The sequence below is a fragment of the Plectropomus leopardus genome, chromosome 7, assembly GCF_026936395.1.
Source record: "Plectropomus leopardus strain MGB_pleo_1.0 chromosome 7, ASM2693639v1, whole genome shotgun sequence".
NCBI classification, from domain to species: Eukaryota; Metazoa; Chordata; class Actinopteri; order Perciformes; family Serranidae; genus Plectropomus; species Plectropomus leopardus.
In genome coordinates, this window is record NC_142182.1 from 19,103,600 (window position 1) to 19,119,503 (window position 15,904).

The window sequence follows — 15,904 nt, forward strand, 5'->3', positions numbered from 1 at the left end:
TAGTCATGATACACTGTACCTCCAGGAGGAAATGATCTCCATTTTCTAACAATATCCTTGGTGGTGGTTGGTGGCTTGCTTTGAGTAATCCTGAGTCATACTGCTAAGTACACATTTATCCACCTCTTCATCTCCAGCCAGACAGCTGTGTTTGGATTACAGCCTCAAGTGAACCATTAAATCTTGTCCAGAGACAGACAGCAACTCATCCTTCTGTCTTTATACTTGTGCTCTTTGCTGTGCATCCCTTTTATCATTCGTCTGAATGTTTCTCTCTATAAGTATGAGCTTATTTTGATGTATTTTTTACTTTCTCCTTGAAGTTTTTGTCAGACATGATCAATGTTGGCAGTTTCCAGAGCTGTGGTAGGATTTGTAGAAAAGCACACATCAAAGAATGAGACTCTTGGTCTTACAGGATCCTTTCTGCATGTAGGTATTTTGCCATAGAAATACAGAGAAAGTACTAATATATATTGACCCCTTAGTAGTGCTTACGTTCAGCCAAATGTCTGCTGAGAATGGAGATCTTTTCCTCTGGTGTTTCATCTCACGGTCTACCACTTAAAGGTATCCATGCCTACTGTAACCTACTGTGTTTGACTGCCTTAGCCTCCCAGGGAGAGAGGGGCATCATGGGAGCTTGTGAACACTACACTGTGATTGGCTGTCGTTCTTACACAGGGGCGGGACTTTGATCTGCACTTGGCTCAGTACATAGTGGGCCGGGGCTCATCATCCCAACCCAGGAGGAGCCATTTCTCGGTTGTAGCATCTCTGTTTATTTGGTTTCAACCCTCTCTTCCCCCTGCAAAAAATCTGGATGTTTTTCTTGTACTTTTTTTTGTTTTGTTTTGTTTTTGAGATGAATTTTATTTTCTCTTAAGAGTTTTACCTTTTGATTTTATTTTTAAGAGCATTGTTATCTTGGACATTGGCAGAAGAGATTTACAATAAAAAGAATGCAAAAAAAGAAAAAAAGAAAGAAAACTGAGTGGGCACAAGATCCGTCATTTCAAAATAAAATTGATGTTTTTTTCCAAAACATGCTTCTCAAAGTGTCTTTTGTGTGTCTCTGGAGCTTACAGTATCATGGATAGTAGGTATTTTGACAAGGAATTGAACAACAAGTTGGGTTGTGTCAATGCTAGTTACAGCGACCAGTTATCGGTAATCTGCTAGTAATCGTAGATCTGTGATTGGTTTAAGATCTCCCTGATTCATTAAAAAAAAGTTCAATCAAAACATATAACCCACCTTGGAATGTCTACAAAGTTTTCTACACCCGCTGATTTATTGTATATTTTACATATTTGTTGAGTATTTTCAAATGCAGGCTGTACAGTGTACTTTTTAGACTTCTGAATGTAGGGTAGCCCCTATGGCTCAAATGATGTCACATGAGTTATTGTCAGTTGAGGCTGAAGACTTTTTGGGGGATTCGGGAGGTTGGAGTTTAAATGAGCTTTGCAGACCTCTGTAGCCCCCTTGCCATCTCTGCTTGAGGTTAAAACATCTAGAGGCTATTAACACAACATACCTGAATCTCCCACCAAACTGTTGGCTGTTTGTTGCAGTGTGTGTAATGTAAACTCCAGGTTTGACTGAAAAAAGAATATTTGGGATAAAAAAGACTGACCAAAACAATCTGACATTGTTGTGGGAGTGCAATCAAATTACAAACCTCTTATAACGACTTCCATAGTATGCCAAGAAGTAGCCTTCACCTCAGTCTGAAGAACTCCATTTTATTTATATATTTCTTTGTGGATTTTTTTTTTGCTCAAAGTGTAGGATGAGGTAATGTGAGTAATTTGGCACTTGTGGGTTCAAGGTCCACACAGCAACCGTCTCTGGGAGCTTCGGGGACTCGCAAGGGTTTCCATGGTCACCGCTGTAATCGTCATGCTTAGCCAGTCAGCAGTCTGGGGGAAGCTGCATTGTATTATAGAGTATCTAGTCATACAGTGTCAGTTAGGACCTCACCATCTGTCCTCATCCCTCTGTTGTTGCCTAACTATTGCCCAGATCCCAACTGTCATTTTGTTTTCCCTCAATAAATAAATACATCACTGATAACTAGTAGTCATTTTAAAAGCAATGTTATTAGGTCACTTATTAACAGGGGCAGTTATAGAATTTGAGGACATGGGCTGCTTGGCCCAGACCTCAGTAGACCGGTCCAAGGGTGGTCGCCACAGATCTTTAAAATGTTTATTTTTTTTATATTTCATGAACAAGCTCTATTTTGATGCTTTTCGTGCACTCTGGTATCTCATTTACCTTTAAAAAAACTGTTCTTTTTTCCTTTCCAGATTAATTAAATAAATATTATTTCTGATGACTGACGGTCAGTAAAAAACTGCTTGCACATGGGTGTGGTTAGTTAGCATGTCCACAGAGGCCTGGGACAGTCTGTGAAATAATCGAAGGATGGAAACTCAGTTCCGATAAAGATGCCTAATTTGCATTGTCTCTTGTCGCTTTCGATGCCTGGTTTCCAATATGAGTGACGTCTGCTTGACTGTATCAGGTCAGTTGATGGCTCCCAGCTGGTCAAACCCACACACCATCGGCATGTGTGTGTAATTCTGCTACAGCTGTCAGATGAATGGATTAGTGGTTGGTCTGCATGACTCAGCCACTGATCAAACATGACTTCTGCAGAGGGAGTGAGTGTGTCTGGTGGGCTGGCTTGGCAGTCGCAGTGATCTATGAGGCCTAATAGCGAGTTGCATAATTACAGCACTCTGGTATCGTTCACTGTGTCTTTAAGTAAGCTGTGAGGAAGTGAGTAGTCGGAATGTAGTTTGATCTCATATTACATTGTGTGAGTCTGTGTGGGAGTTGAGGATAGTTGAGACAGGCGTGATGTGTTTTAAAGGATTGTGTTAATCAGAATTATGCTTTTACAGAGATTAGACTGTCACTTTCTGGAGTTCATATCAGTTTGGGGCACGGAGAAATAATTGTGAGCATCATTTCCTCTTTTATTTTGCTGGGCTCATGTTCCAAAGAATGAGGAACTACTCAAACTTTATTTCATCATCTGCCTCTTCATATATACACACACTACCTTGATTTTTTTTTCATTCCTAAGAAACTACAGAGTTCAATTTTCTAATGAAACCGAAACTAAGGGCTTTTTCATGATAGTTATAATTGATTTATCCAATTATCCCCATTCTCCACTCCTCCGCAGCTCTGCTTACTCAATGGGTATGTTGTTTTGTACCTGAGGAATCTCATGTCATGTACATGAAATTAGTTTATGTTGTTGCTACAGTCTAGAAAAGTGCACTAATCAAAGAATTCCAAACCCACACAATGGAGTCAGCCTTCACAATATGCCTACTGTGGTTTATATTTAGGAGACAATGTCAAGAGCGATCCTCTGGCCTTCCTTCCTCCAACCATGGCCATGTAGTTCAGAAAATGAGATTGGTGTCATTTTCGGGGGATGACAGGTGGCATTGAGAAATGTCTTTACAACTCTACTCACAGACCGCTACTCATATTCGATACCTGTGCTCTTCTGTGTTTTGGTCAACACGCTCTTATTCCAAGTCGTCACATATTGCAGCTTTACAGTGGACTTCCACATCTACATAATGCTCTAGGTATCCTGCATCTGCTGTTGACGTTCTGGGATGCCGCCATTGTGATGTTAATACAAGCACATGGCAACTAACGCCAGGGCATCAACAAATGCACATGCTGGTACGGATGGTTAGGATTATGAGAAGGAGGCATATTTTAAAGTGTAAAAAGAAAAGAAAAAAACATCACATTAAGACAAGAAGCGAACACCAGACTTTCGCATGAAAGTCCAGGGTTTGTGGGACCCATCCACCACCCCTCCCTTTCTTCCTCATGCTCTTTATATTGTGGCATTAGTGGCAGCCTTTTAACCTGTGAAAGGTGTATAATGCAGAGGAGACAGTTTCCCTTCGGACATGTTCTCAAGTGATGTTGGCCACATGTGCATAGGGCTGCCATGACAGGTGCCGCCCGGAGGCGTATGATAACACCGCATTCTCAGGCGATACTGTCCAGGGGTGTATCATGTGGACACCAAAGGTGGCTTTTGTTGTCAGGATTATACGCCGAAAGCCCTGTCAAAGCGGCGATATTTGACAGCTTTGAAAAGAAAACAGGCTGGTTTTGGTACAGTTGGCTTTCAGACCTGATGCAAACTGTACCTGAGCAAGCACAAACCTTACTTGAGACTACCTTTTTAAATTGACCTGGATTGGATTGGCAAACCGTGCCCAGGCACTGTACACAGTGTTTACACTAATCAAATGAACCCAACTTTGGGGTCAAGTTTACTCTGATCCAGGCCTGCGTCCCTGATGTGAAAGCCTCCTATAGAGTCTGCATCAGTGCTAATGTCTGTGTAAGGCTGCACTCAAGCACAGCAGTGCTTTGAGTCAATTTCACACAAAGATGATCACACATTTAATACTGATGTAGACACAGAGTAACGCAGGCAATGCATGAAAGTCTCTAATGCTTTGGACCTTGTGGCAATGCAAAAAGTAGGCCAAAGATTGGATCATTAGTGAGCCACAAAAAAGGGCTTGTCGGGGCTGATGGTAGGATCAATACGTGTACAAGAAACTCACTCACACAGGCAAGTATTTCAATTTTAACTCAAACCACTACTTACAAGATAGACCATCAATGGTGAGGAGCCTTCTACACAAAGCAACTTCCTGTCAGTAAGGAGGATACAGTGATGGGTCTGCAGCAGGTCCGAGGGGCACTCCAAGCTAATGGATACAAGGAGGGGGTGATGAGAGTACAGGATAAACGATGCTCATTTACCAGGAGACCACCAAATTTGTTTTTTCTTGCATTCCTCCACGGTGAATGGAGAATCAAAAATGGTGAACTGAGGGTTGTGTCTAACAACAGCAAAGTCATATAAACAAATCAAACGTCAGTGTCAGTTATCCAGTTGTATGCTCAGTACTTTCTGAACGCATGCATTTCTGCCAAAACCTAACAATAGATAAACCATTCCGGTCTACAAGTTGCTTCCCCCTACTTGTGCATGTGTGTATGAGCTCAAGCACATGCATATGCCCAAGCCTCCAACTTGGCTGTGCATGAGACTTTGTGCTGATGTGTCAATCATGTTTTAGCAAAAAAGCATGTGTTTGTGAAGTACTGATCAAACGAGTGGATAAATGAATACTGCACGAGTTGAGTGAATCATTGTTGAGACTTAGTTTTGCCGTTGTTATATATGACCCTCATTTCCGTCAATTCATCAAGAATTTTCTCCATTTTTGGATTCTTTGTTCACAGCGAAGGCATTATGTCTTAACAAATCTGACGTAACATGCGATGAGTAATTCATAAACAAATGGTCATATTGCTGGTGAAGTATTCCTTTAAGTTCTTAATTTTCTATATTTATATGAAATGGGAAATACCCATTTTGTGTCTATACTGTGGAAAATTTTAATATTACTCAGTATAGGCACAAACCATGACCTTTTGATAAATATGTGTCTAGCCATCTTGTTTCGTAGATTAATGCTGAACTGACTTAATACACTAAGACTAACAGGATTTCTTTATATCGTCCTCATGCTCATATAAACTCCAGCATTTTGAAGACTGCTTAATTTTCTTGTTACCAATAACATCACACTTTTACTGAGCCATTTTTAATTCTGTATAGCTTGTTCATTGGTTCTTCTTGATGAAATGCAGCTTTGACATCTTTTTTTTAGATCTTTGTAGCTTGATCACATCTTAAACTAAGGATCATCATAAAACTATAACTTCCTGTGACTTTAGCTGAATAAACTGAACTTGTGACTCTGGGCCTAAATGATTTGTAATAGATATTATATATACAGAACCCACCCTGATTGTATCACAGTCTCCACATTTCTAGCACATAATTGAAACTCAGCACCGTCATTTTTTAATAACATCAGCGACTTTCAAGGAAACCTGGGGTTTGAGATATTACTCAATCTGTCTGTGTGTGACAGTGTGTGCCAGGGAGAGAGAGATGTTAGCACACAGGACCTGTAGGAGTGTCCAAACAAGAACAGTCAGATCAGTTCCTGCAGAGCGATACCACTCAGATCCTTCCTGCATTCCTCAGACCTCATATCAGCATATTTTAAAGCCCACAACAAGTCATGTGCTCTGTCCGAGCGTGTGTGTGTGTTAGAGAGAGAGAAAGAGAGAGAGAGAGAAAGGCAAGAATTGTCTTTTGGCCACCCAGTGTCTCCAAATGTTTGTGTGACAGCAATCTTATATTTTTTCCCCTCAAAAAGAGAGGATGATTATAGACTTTTACTTGCTTTTTTGTGTTTTATTCTAGGGTTCAAATTTGGATTCATTTAAAATTTGGGGAAACTGGTGAATGTAGTTATGTAGTGTATTTGGTTGGAGAAAAAAAAACTTAACCCTTTGAAACCTGGAGAGATATCACTTCTCTTGTACTGCTTTCAGACGCTTTTCACAAATATTTCCACCTTGGCAAACTGGTAAATTGCAAATTGGTGCAATTTCTTTCAAAAAGATGAGGAAAAAGTCTAAGAGCAATTTCAGTTTCTACAAACTGCAATAAATTACTAAATATCGAACATTATTTAAAACTAATTTTCAAGTAATTTTCTTGTACTTTTTTTTTAAAAAAAAAAAACAAAAAAACATCTTGCTACTTTTTTTTAGGGGCATTTATTTTTTCCTTGCTCATTGCTTTCCTCCCATGTTTTTGGGAGAAATCAAAACAACTTACTCAGGTTTTAAAGGGTTAAACAAAAAAAAAGCTGCTCTAGATGTGTGAGCGTGTGTGTGTGTGTGTGTGTGTGTGTGTGTGTGTGTGTGTGTGTGTGTGTGTGTGTGTGTGCTCCATAACATCTCCATCACACCAAAGATGTGTCTTTCTTTCCAGAAACATGAAAGGGCTGAAACACATTACATCTGTATAATTCCCAGCTATGGGTACACAACATAAGACATTTAGTTTCAAAATAAAAGCCTTTCAAACTTGGTCAGTTGGGTCTTTTCACTTCCAATCTGCGACTCCATCACCACCTTTTGACTGATTCAACATTTGGTTAGTCACAGCTCAGCGGGATCCTAAATCCAAACGGACCAGCGTGCTCCGAGTCATCTGTGTGCAAGTGAATGATGTTGAAACAAGTCCTCGCTCTGGGAATGAGCTCACAACGTCTCCAAGAGAGAGACGGGCGGGGGTCCTGTGTGCTTTGGGAAGGGGAGGTGGGGGGGGTCTCTTCCCACATAATGAATTAATGTGCTCAAGACATATTTTCTCCCACTTTTCTACAGTTTTAAAGACACTTCTCTACAGTTTTAAAGAGACTTTTACATCATTAGTGATTGTTGTACTTTGCCTGTTGTAAAAATGAATCATTAACAAGAGTAATGATCGCTTTTGTGACCGGCAAAGTCTAGACAGCTATTGCATTGACATTGCAGAGTCTGAAATAATCAAAAATATATTTCCTGTCATAGGTATTTGCTCAAAACCCTGAAAATTATTTAAAGCTGCTACAATCAATATTTTTTTATTAATTCAAATGATAAAGATGTGAATCACAAGATCTTCAGTTTCTGTCTTGGAGCCTTTTAGCAGTTTTAGCCTTTCAGTTTAGTGTTTTTGTGGCACAAAACATTACTGTCTTAATTCACTTAACAGATGTTGTTGGAATTTTTTTGTTTGTTTGTTTTTCTTTCTGTCTTTTTTTGGCAAAATAGATCAAACAGTAGACAAGTTTGCACATAGCTGGCAGCTCAGTGAGGAGTCAAATTGGACTTACATTCATTAGGTCGACATTAAGACGACTCAAAAAAGCTGCTCCATATCTTATCTAACAAGTTAGCATCAACTTTAAAAGGTGAAACTATAGTAGTGTGTTTTACAGCTTGTTTGAAACTATAAATTATATTTTTGCTTAATGACATTTTGACTGGTACAAGGTCTCTAAATGGATTTCATGAAGGTACTATGACTTTGACCTCCAAAACTCTTTTATTTTGGTTGCTTGTAGTGTTTTTGTTATCCAGGAGTGGAATTACTAATTTTCTTCACCCTGGCAGTTAAAATAAAATGTAAATTGGAAAGTTGTTGGAGGCCTGACTGAGTCGTGAAGAGGAGGGGAGAGAGAGAAAGATAATGGTTGGCGGGAGGACGAAGGGGGGCTTGGAGATTGAAATTTGCGCGACTGAGCAAAGCAAATGGGTGGTGGGGGGTGGGGTGGGTCTCTTTTCAGATTCTTCCAGCCTATGTGAATAGGGAAGACAGAGCGACTGAGGGGGAATGTGAGTGTGAATGGGTCAGTTCTCAGTGCTCCTGTGTGCCAGCGCTGCACAGTGTTGGCACAGAGGTGCCATTGTCAGAGACTAACGAGCTGAGGGCCACTTCATTCTCCCACCCCAAATGAGCATCTGTTTACTGAGTTTACTGAGTGCGTTTTCACTCCAAAGACGTGCTGACAGTGGGGTGTCTGTTTGCTGTGATATCAGTCTGTTATTGGGTTTTTTTTTTTATCACTACTGATCATCAGCCCTTCTGAGTTATTCACCAATCATATGAAGATAATACTGAATGATGTCATCATTATTCCAAAGTTAGTGTGGCGTTATTTAATGTTTTTCATATATTTCACAGATTTTGTGAATATACCTAAGGCCTTTGATTTTAAAAATAGCATATGCCAAGTTTAACCCTTTGAAACCTGGATTGACCTCAGGTTTCTTGTACTGCGCTTAGATGCATTTTACAAGCTATTTGACTCTTTGAAACCTGAGCAAATTGGTTTGATTTTTTTATAACATGGGGAAAAATGCCATGACCAACTGGGCAAGAAATATCTCACAAATTGCAAGGAATTAGAAAAGGAAAATTACCTAAAATCATTTTGAAGGTAGGGGAGAGTTATTAGAAATTTTCCAAAAATAAGTTAAGATATATATATATATATATATATATATATATATATATATATATATATATAACATCATATTATGTTTCTAAAAATAAGTTTTTATATATATATAAATATATATATATATATATATATATATATATATATATATATATATATAATTTTCAGCACTTTTTCTTTTTTGTCTTTTTTTCAACTTTTGAAAAAAATTTTTAAGGTCATTTTCTTCTATCTTTTTAACTTTTTTTTTAATGATAATGTTTGGGCCATGCCTCCTTAACTTGACTGTTGCCTTCTCCCTGTGCTTTTTTTCAATAAATTAAACAAATTTCTTCAGGTTTCAAAGGGTCAAACTTGTGTAAAACAACGAGATAACGTATTAATAAATAGATAATATAGAATTTCCCTAATTGTCATTGTCATCGTTCAAGGAAGTCAGAGCAGCAAATGCCATGTCATTAAGTTTGGCTTTAAGGTCAGTCCCCCAAGAAGCTATTGAATGACATATTTCTAAGATGAAATGTGACGACTGATACATCAGAAAATACTTCTTTCTATCTAAGCATTTCTACAGTGCTTCTGTTAGAGGTTCACTTGGGGGCCAAGTTACTGAAACAGGGCAGAAGTCCTTATCAGTGTCTGTATGTGAGGAAGTTGAAATGTGCAGATCAATTCCTGTTCCAAAGGTCATTTTAAAGATGGCTGACCAATCTAGACAGAAAAAGTAAAAAGCATGCTCTGAGACTTTATTAATGATACTTTGAGGTCTTAATGATTCAGTGTGACTGTTACATTAACTGTTTGAATAAACGTGTATGCTCTTGTGCTCTTCAAATGTAATGTAATGCAACATAAAGTAATGTATCGCATCATGACATAATGTATCATATCATATCATATCGTATTATGTTGTACCAAACTGCATCATTGTGTCACCATCATCATCATGGTGTAGCAGACTACATCATTTTGTGTCAGTGAACTATCAGATCTTGTATTGCCTTGTATTGTGTAGTAATGTATGTATAATGTGTTACATTGCACCATATACTCTTCTGTTTGATGCCATATGTATCGTAATTGTTCTTTGTCATATTGTAAGTATTATGTTATTTCAAATCAGGTAATTTATCGTATTGTGCACCTCATAATATTTTTACTTTTTTATTTCCCATATCATATTGCATCCTATCCCATTTTATTGTACTGTATTGCCTCGCATGACGTCATCCTGTCATAATTATAATCTCACATGTAGCAGCATACTCTATGTTCTGTATGTATCATATACAGTATGTCATATTATAGAATATGGCACCATGTCAGTAACCATACAGAAGCTTGTCACATCCACCAATTATGTCAAGAGATTTTTTTTCTGCACCGAGTGTCTTCTTTTGAGTGTGACATGTCTGTGTTACGCTTACATCAGCCCACACAACAGCTCCACTCACCCTCATCTCAATGTTATAGCTTAAGGCAACTCATTTTTTCATTCCTCCTCTCTTCTACATCTTCCCTTCATCTGTCTCTGTCAGACCACAACAATATGTTACATAATTCTGCTTTCTGACCCCCTTTTTGCTGTTTCGAGTGATGACTGTATTTTTTTTTTAAATCTTTCTATTTCTATTTAACTTTGCCTCCCCCATTCATTCCAAATACTAATATACTATGCACATATATCCTGCTGAATATTCTACTCTCTTTTTAATTAAACTATAACTCTCTGCTTTGCACGGATCAGTGATGCCCAGTAAAATAGTTGTTAATTTATTTAAACTGCCTGATGGGTGCATTGCACTGTCTTCTGTAGCCATGAGGTTACAGTGAAAGGTCAACTGCTTCTCTGCATGGAGCTTTATAATAAGAACAAGAAAGGCTGTGCGTTTTAATGACACTCTCAATCACTCGAGGACCAGTTTTTGTAATATCACAGTAAATCAAGGCATGGGTCGGCTGGAGAGCTATTGGGGATACTGATCTGTAAGCTATGGCTACATCTGATTTATGGTATATTGAAAACACAAACTGGGATATTAACAAATACAAGATGTAATGTGTTATTAGTTAGCTTTAGAGGTACTGGTAGAGTGTTTTGTTTGGACAGAGCCTGACCAGCTGTTCCTCGTGCATACAGTCTTTATGCTATGCAGAGCTAAATGGCTGCTGGCTGTAGTTTCATATTTAGTGTACACATATGAGTTTGATATTAAGCCTATTTCCCAAAATATTTAAATTTAGTGGATTACAATCTAATAAAAACAGGAAAAGTGCATAAAGCATACTCAACATTGTTAGTTGACTGGGCTTCAAGTGAGGGAAGCAGAGTGAGCATTCACAGAGTGTATTAAGACTGTATCTTTAGGGCAGAGTCACTCATGCAAATGCAGGCGGGTGACCATCACCTGCCGAGGCAATATTCTCACTGACTGTGGGTAGTGCCGGTGTTACATATGTGGTAGACGTTACATTTTCTTCATCTTACATTACATCTTTATGGCGCTATCGTGATGTCAACATAAGCAAGTAGTGGAATTACGCTGCACGTGGTTATGTTAAGGCAACTACAGCACATGGAAATCAACACCGAGATGTGAACAATCTTAAGCCAGAGGCAATGTCAAAGCCGCGATATCTGACAAATTTGGAATGAGAACGGACTGGCCAAGAGGCATTTCTCATTTGGGGCAGTTTGCATTTTTTTATGGCCAAAATAATTCCTTATTGTCTGGTTAGACACGGCAACAATCAGTGTCTTCTCACCACACATACTCTTTGGGGTGACTGTGGCTCAGGAAGTAGAGTAGGTGAATGAGCACATGAATCAGAAGATGGGCAGTTTGAACCAGTCCGCATGTCAAAGTATCCTTGGTATTAGCTACAGCTTTGCTGGTCAAACCTCCTTAAAGTTAAAATCTACATTATGTGAATTTTCTTTGCCACCGAAAGCAAATGTTTTATTTACCTCCTTCGCTTGCATTGATTGAAAAGGAATGGGAGGCGAATATTTGCCAATGTTAATTTTGAGCATGTGTGACCATGCCCTTATCTTGGAAGGAACAGCTGGTGTTACTTATAACATTATTGGTGGCTCTGGTCCAGTGGTTAAAATGCACACCAGGACCCTGAAACTGATTCATCTAAGTGGTACGCAGCCATTATGTTATCACACTGATGCAATATGGCACATCCTCACAATTTCTGAAACCCCTAATTTGATACAGTTTTTGCATTTTCAGGCACTAACCTTATTTGTCTGTTACAGTGTGCCTCCAGATTTAAAACGACATTCTCACCTTGAAGAGCAAATGCCAAATTACTTTTCTTAAATGTGAAACAACTAAATACCTGCACACCATGCATGTACTTGTGCTGCCTTAGGTAACACGTCTGTTTTACAAGGTTGCATTTTACATTCAAACCAGCAAGCAGAAGTCCCAGCACCCACATGAAAGCTGTGATGACATCCTGTATTATTTCAACAGATGAATCAGCTGCTGTGACAGAGACCAGACTGAGGAAGCTGTGTTTCACTAAAGCATACAGAGATATATGATAACTAGTAAATGTATAATGTATGTAAAGTAAGGGTGTGTTTGCTTGCACATTTTAGATTAATTGAATGGTTGGTCTCTCATGCAAGTATTTCAAAAGTCCTTGCACAGTTGGAAATCGTCTCAGATTTCTAATAAGGTTAAGTTCCATGTGGCCAATAATTCTCCCATCGTATGTCATCAAAAGCCAGAGCACATGTAGAAACAGCTACCAAAACAGAATTTATTCCATTTGGTTGTCATCTACTAAGAAACCGTGACATTTTTATTACAGTGTTTTAAAGATAAGGCTCAGTTGCAGCCTGATGTGGTACGTTGTGGTGCACGCACACACGCAGATGGCATAGTCGGGTTTTCTGTAAGAAACCAAAAACTGCCTCAGACCCTGAGGAGCGTCCGCCTTATTGAAATCCTTAAATACACACATGCAAAGCTCTCAGGTGCACAAGAAAAATGTGTACAGGAACTCTTTTGTTTTGTTGTTTTACTGTGAGACCTGGGAAACATATAGTTCCACTTTTGACAGGCCTCACACAACATTTAAATATGCAAAAGGAAAAAATGCCTTGGGGTAGGATTGTTTTTACTGCATGTAATTGTGTCTTTTTCTGCCCACAAGCTCTTAAAAAATGAATGAAAATGTCATGTGATCATGTTCATGAGCTAGCCTCTGGCCTGAGAATACAGACAAAATATAGAAAGTGCAATAGACTACAATTACATGTGGCGAGCCATTGCAGCTTTTCTTTAACTGGATATGCAAGAGCACTTTGAAGTTGGGTGACAATTTCAGTCCATCAAAGTGTATTTGTGGTGTGCAGGATTTTTTTTTTTGGTGGTGGTGGTGGGGGGGGTTAACTTTGTATTCAAATGGTGGATTTCCTGTGCAGTCACTCAGCAGTGAGACTTTTACCATATAGGGATACAATTGTGAGGAGGGTTATTGGGCAAAGGGAAGAGAAAAGAAGAACTAACAAGACTCGCTTCTCAAGTCTCAACTTGTTGACGGCTGAATCAGTTTAAAAGTAGTAGAGGTTCAGCTCCGTACATACGTAATCATGCCTAGAAGACTTGTGAATGTACACAATGACATATCAGTGAAGCATGTGTACCGCCTGGTTCTGTCTGTACCTACTTGAAACACATGTGAGGAAACAGAGCAAGAGAGAATTGAAAGAGCAAAGACAAGGAGCCATAGAGAGGCTGATCTAAATGATAAACTGGTCTGACAACACCAAAGGTTTTGTAACTGTTTAGCTAGAGCGGCCATTATTAACCTTTTTTTATGAATTTGCCCATTAACCTTATGGGGCTTTGTTGAGCTGTCTCTGCTTTTCCGTCATTGTTTGTGCCATCAGTGTGGATTCTTTTAGTGAGCCATCGCTGCATTTCCAGCAGCATATGTGTCTCTTGTTGTGTTGAGTGTTGCCACTTATTGTCTTGGTGGTTTTTTTTTAGTGAGTCATTGCTGCATTTCCAGCTTTGATTGTTCCGAGTCAAAATCTTGATCTTTTCCTAACCATAACCAAGTGTTTTTTGTGCCTAAACCATATCATAGATTAACCACAGTGCTAAGAAATGTGAAGTTTCATCATAACCCGTACATATTAATGTACAAATGTAGCGTATCCATGGTTTGCAGAAACATACAATGCCGATGTTTGTTCTAGTGACTGGGTCATCTGGTGATGGGTTTGAGGAGAGCCAGGGTTTAAAAGCGGTGATGAGCAGAAGGCTCTGGCAAATATAAAGACACTTTTTTTTAAAAAAATTAGTTGAAAAATTCTGTCTCGTAGTATAATAAACTGCTGTTTGGTGTCTGACAAAATGATGGATTAGATTCATGGCTACTATTCTGCAAAAGTTACACAGTGTCACTTTAAACTAGTTTCTAACACAATTTGGCATTACCATTCCTTTATTCTGGTCTAAACCACTTAAGGCCTATATGGAGTTATATTAAAAAAAGGACACAGACTTGTTGGATTAGGTTTGGGGAGTGTAAAGTGGGAAACAGAAGCCACAGCAGCATGACTGTATATTTATATTCAGCTCTATTGCTTTTACTATGACTGTCTGTGACTTGCAGAAACATTTCTCACCCTCTCAGTTTCAACAGGATGTAAGTTCGTTTTAAGGTGTCATATTTTGAAACTCTATCAACTGGATTTGTTAAATCAAAATTTAAGTAAGTTAAAAATGACGTGTCCTTTCGAAATATTGCCAATAGGCCTATGAACCAAAGGTTTTTTTCACTTTGTGCTCTCATAATGAGACAAATCTCTATTAGAATTTACTTTAGTTATAACACTTATTTTTTGCACTTTCTGTTGAACTCTAGCACTCTTACAGATTTTAGTTACACTGAATAATGTCAGCACAAATATTATTTTACCTACCGACATCCCCTGTGTTTACAACATTACCTGAATTGATTAAAAAAGGAATTAAATGCTTCATTGCCTGTTGTGCTCTTCAGATGCTTCAGTTTGTAGAGCTGGAGACTCTGAAAGAAAATGTGCCTCTTGGCTACAGTATCCTCTACAGATAAGGATCAACATAGTTATCATGCCTCCATTGGGAAAAAGGCAACACTTTATGATATAGGTGATTCAGCACTGATAGACAGAAAACAATTGGCTCAGTTTATGTAGGATGATACTTTAGGTAAGAGGTTAAAAAAATAAACTAGCAATTGGCCACTGTCCCTGCTAAATTCAGAGTAGATAAGGTTAATGCCATTCATTCACAATTGTGACCCAGTTTTTAAACTTTGTCTTATTCACTTCAGACAACTTGGGTTCAGAAATGATTTTCTAGCTCAGGCTTCATCATGCTGCCCACATCACTGGTATCCTGTTTACACCAGTCTGTTTACTTGGCGTGGGCAGATGGCTGCACGTCACCTTCACATTCAGCTGTGTCGACGTGGGTGCATCCAGAGTCCTGCAAGACTTCATTACAATGCAACACACCCACCTCAGTGCGCTCACATAGTAAATCTCATGCCCTTAAAAGGCGCTTTTCAACAGCCTGCTGTCTCTGCAAAAGGCCCTTTCTCTCTTGGGTTACTCCTGTGCAGACTCTGCTGGTGAAAGATGGGATAGGATGGTGAAATTGCGGTTGTCCTCGTGTTACTGTTTACAAGGTTTTTGTCTTAGCAGCCCACGTTGTTTTTTTGTGCATTATATTTGTGTGTTTAGGTGTGGAAAAAATGGGAAAAAAATATGGGATCAAATTACGAGATCACGGAAGATCTGTGATGTCATAAGACCCAAACACACAATCTGTCTGGAAATGCCATTTATTTCTTATAAAATATGCCTATATTCGAAGTAATAAGTGCCTTAACTAAATCAAAATTGGCTGATTATTGGTTGAATGACTGAACTTTGTTTAAAT

At 38.8% G+C, this 15,904-nt stretch overlaps 1 protein-coding gene across 1 annotated transcript in view; it reads left to right on the plus strand.

Annotated features, from left to right (window-relative positions):
- Window positions 1-15,904, plus strand: part of meak7 (MTOR associated protein, eak-7 homolog) — a 45,984-nt gene that overhangs the window by 16,868 nt on the left and 13,212 nt on the right. The gene's annotated exons all lie outside the window — the stretch shown is intronic.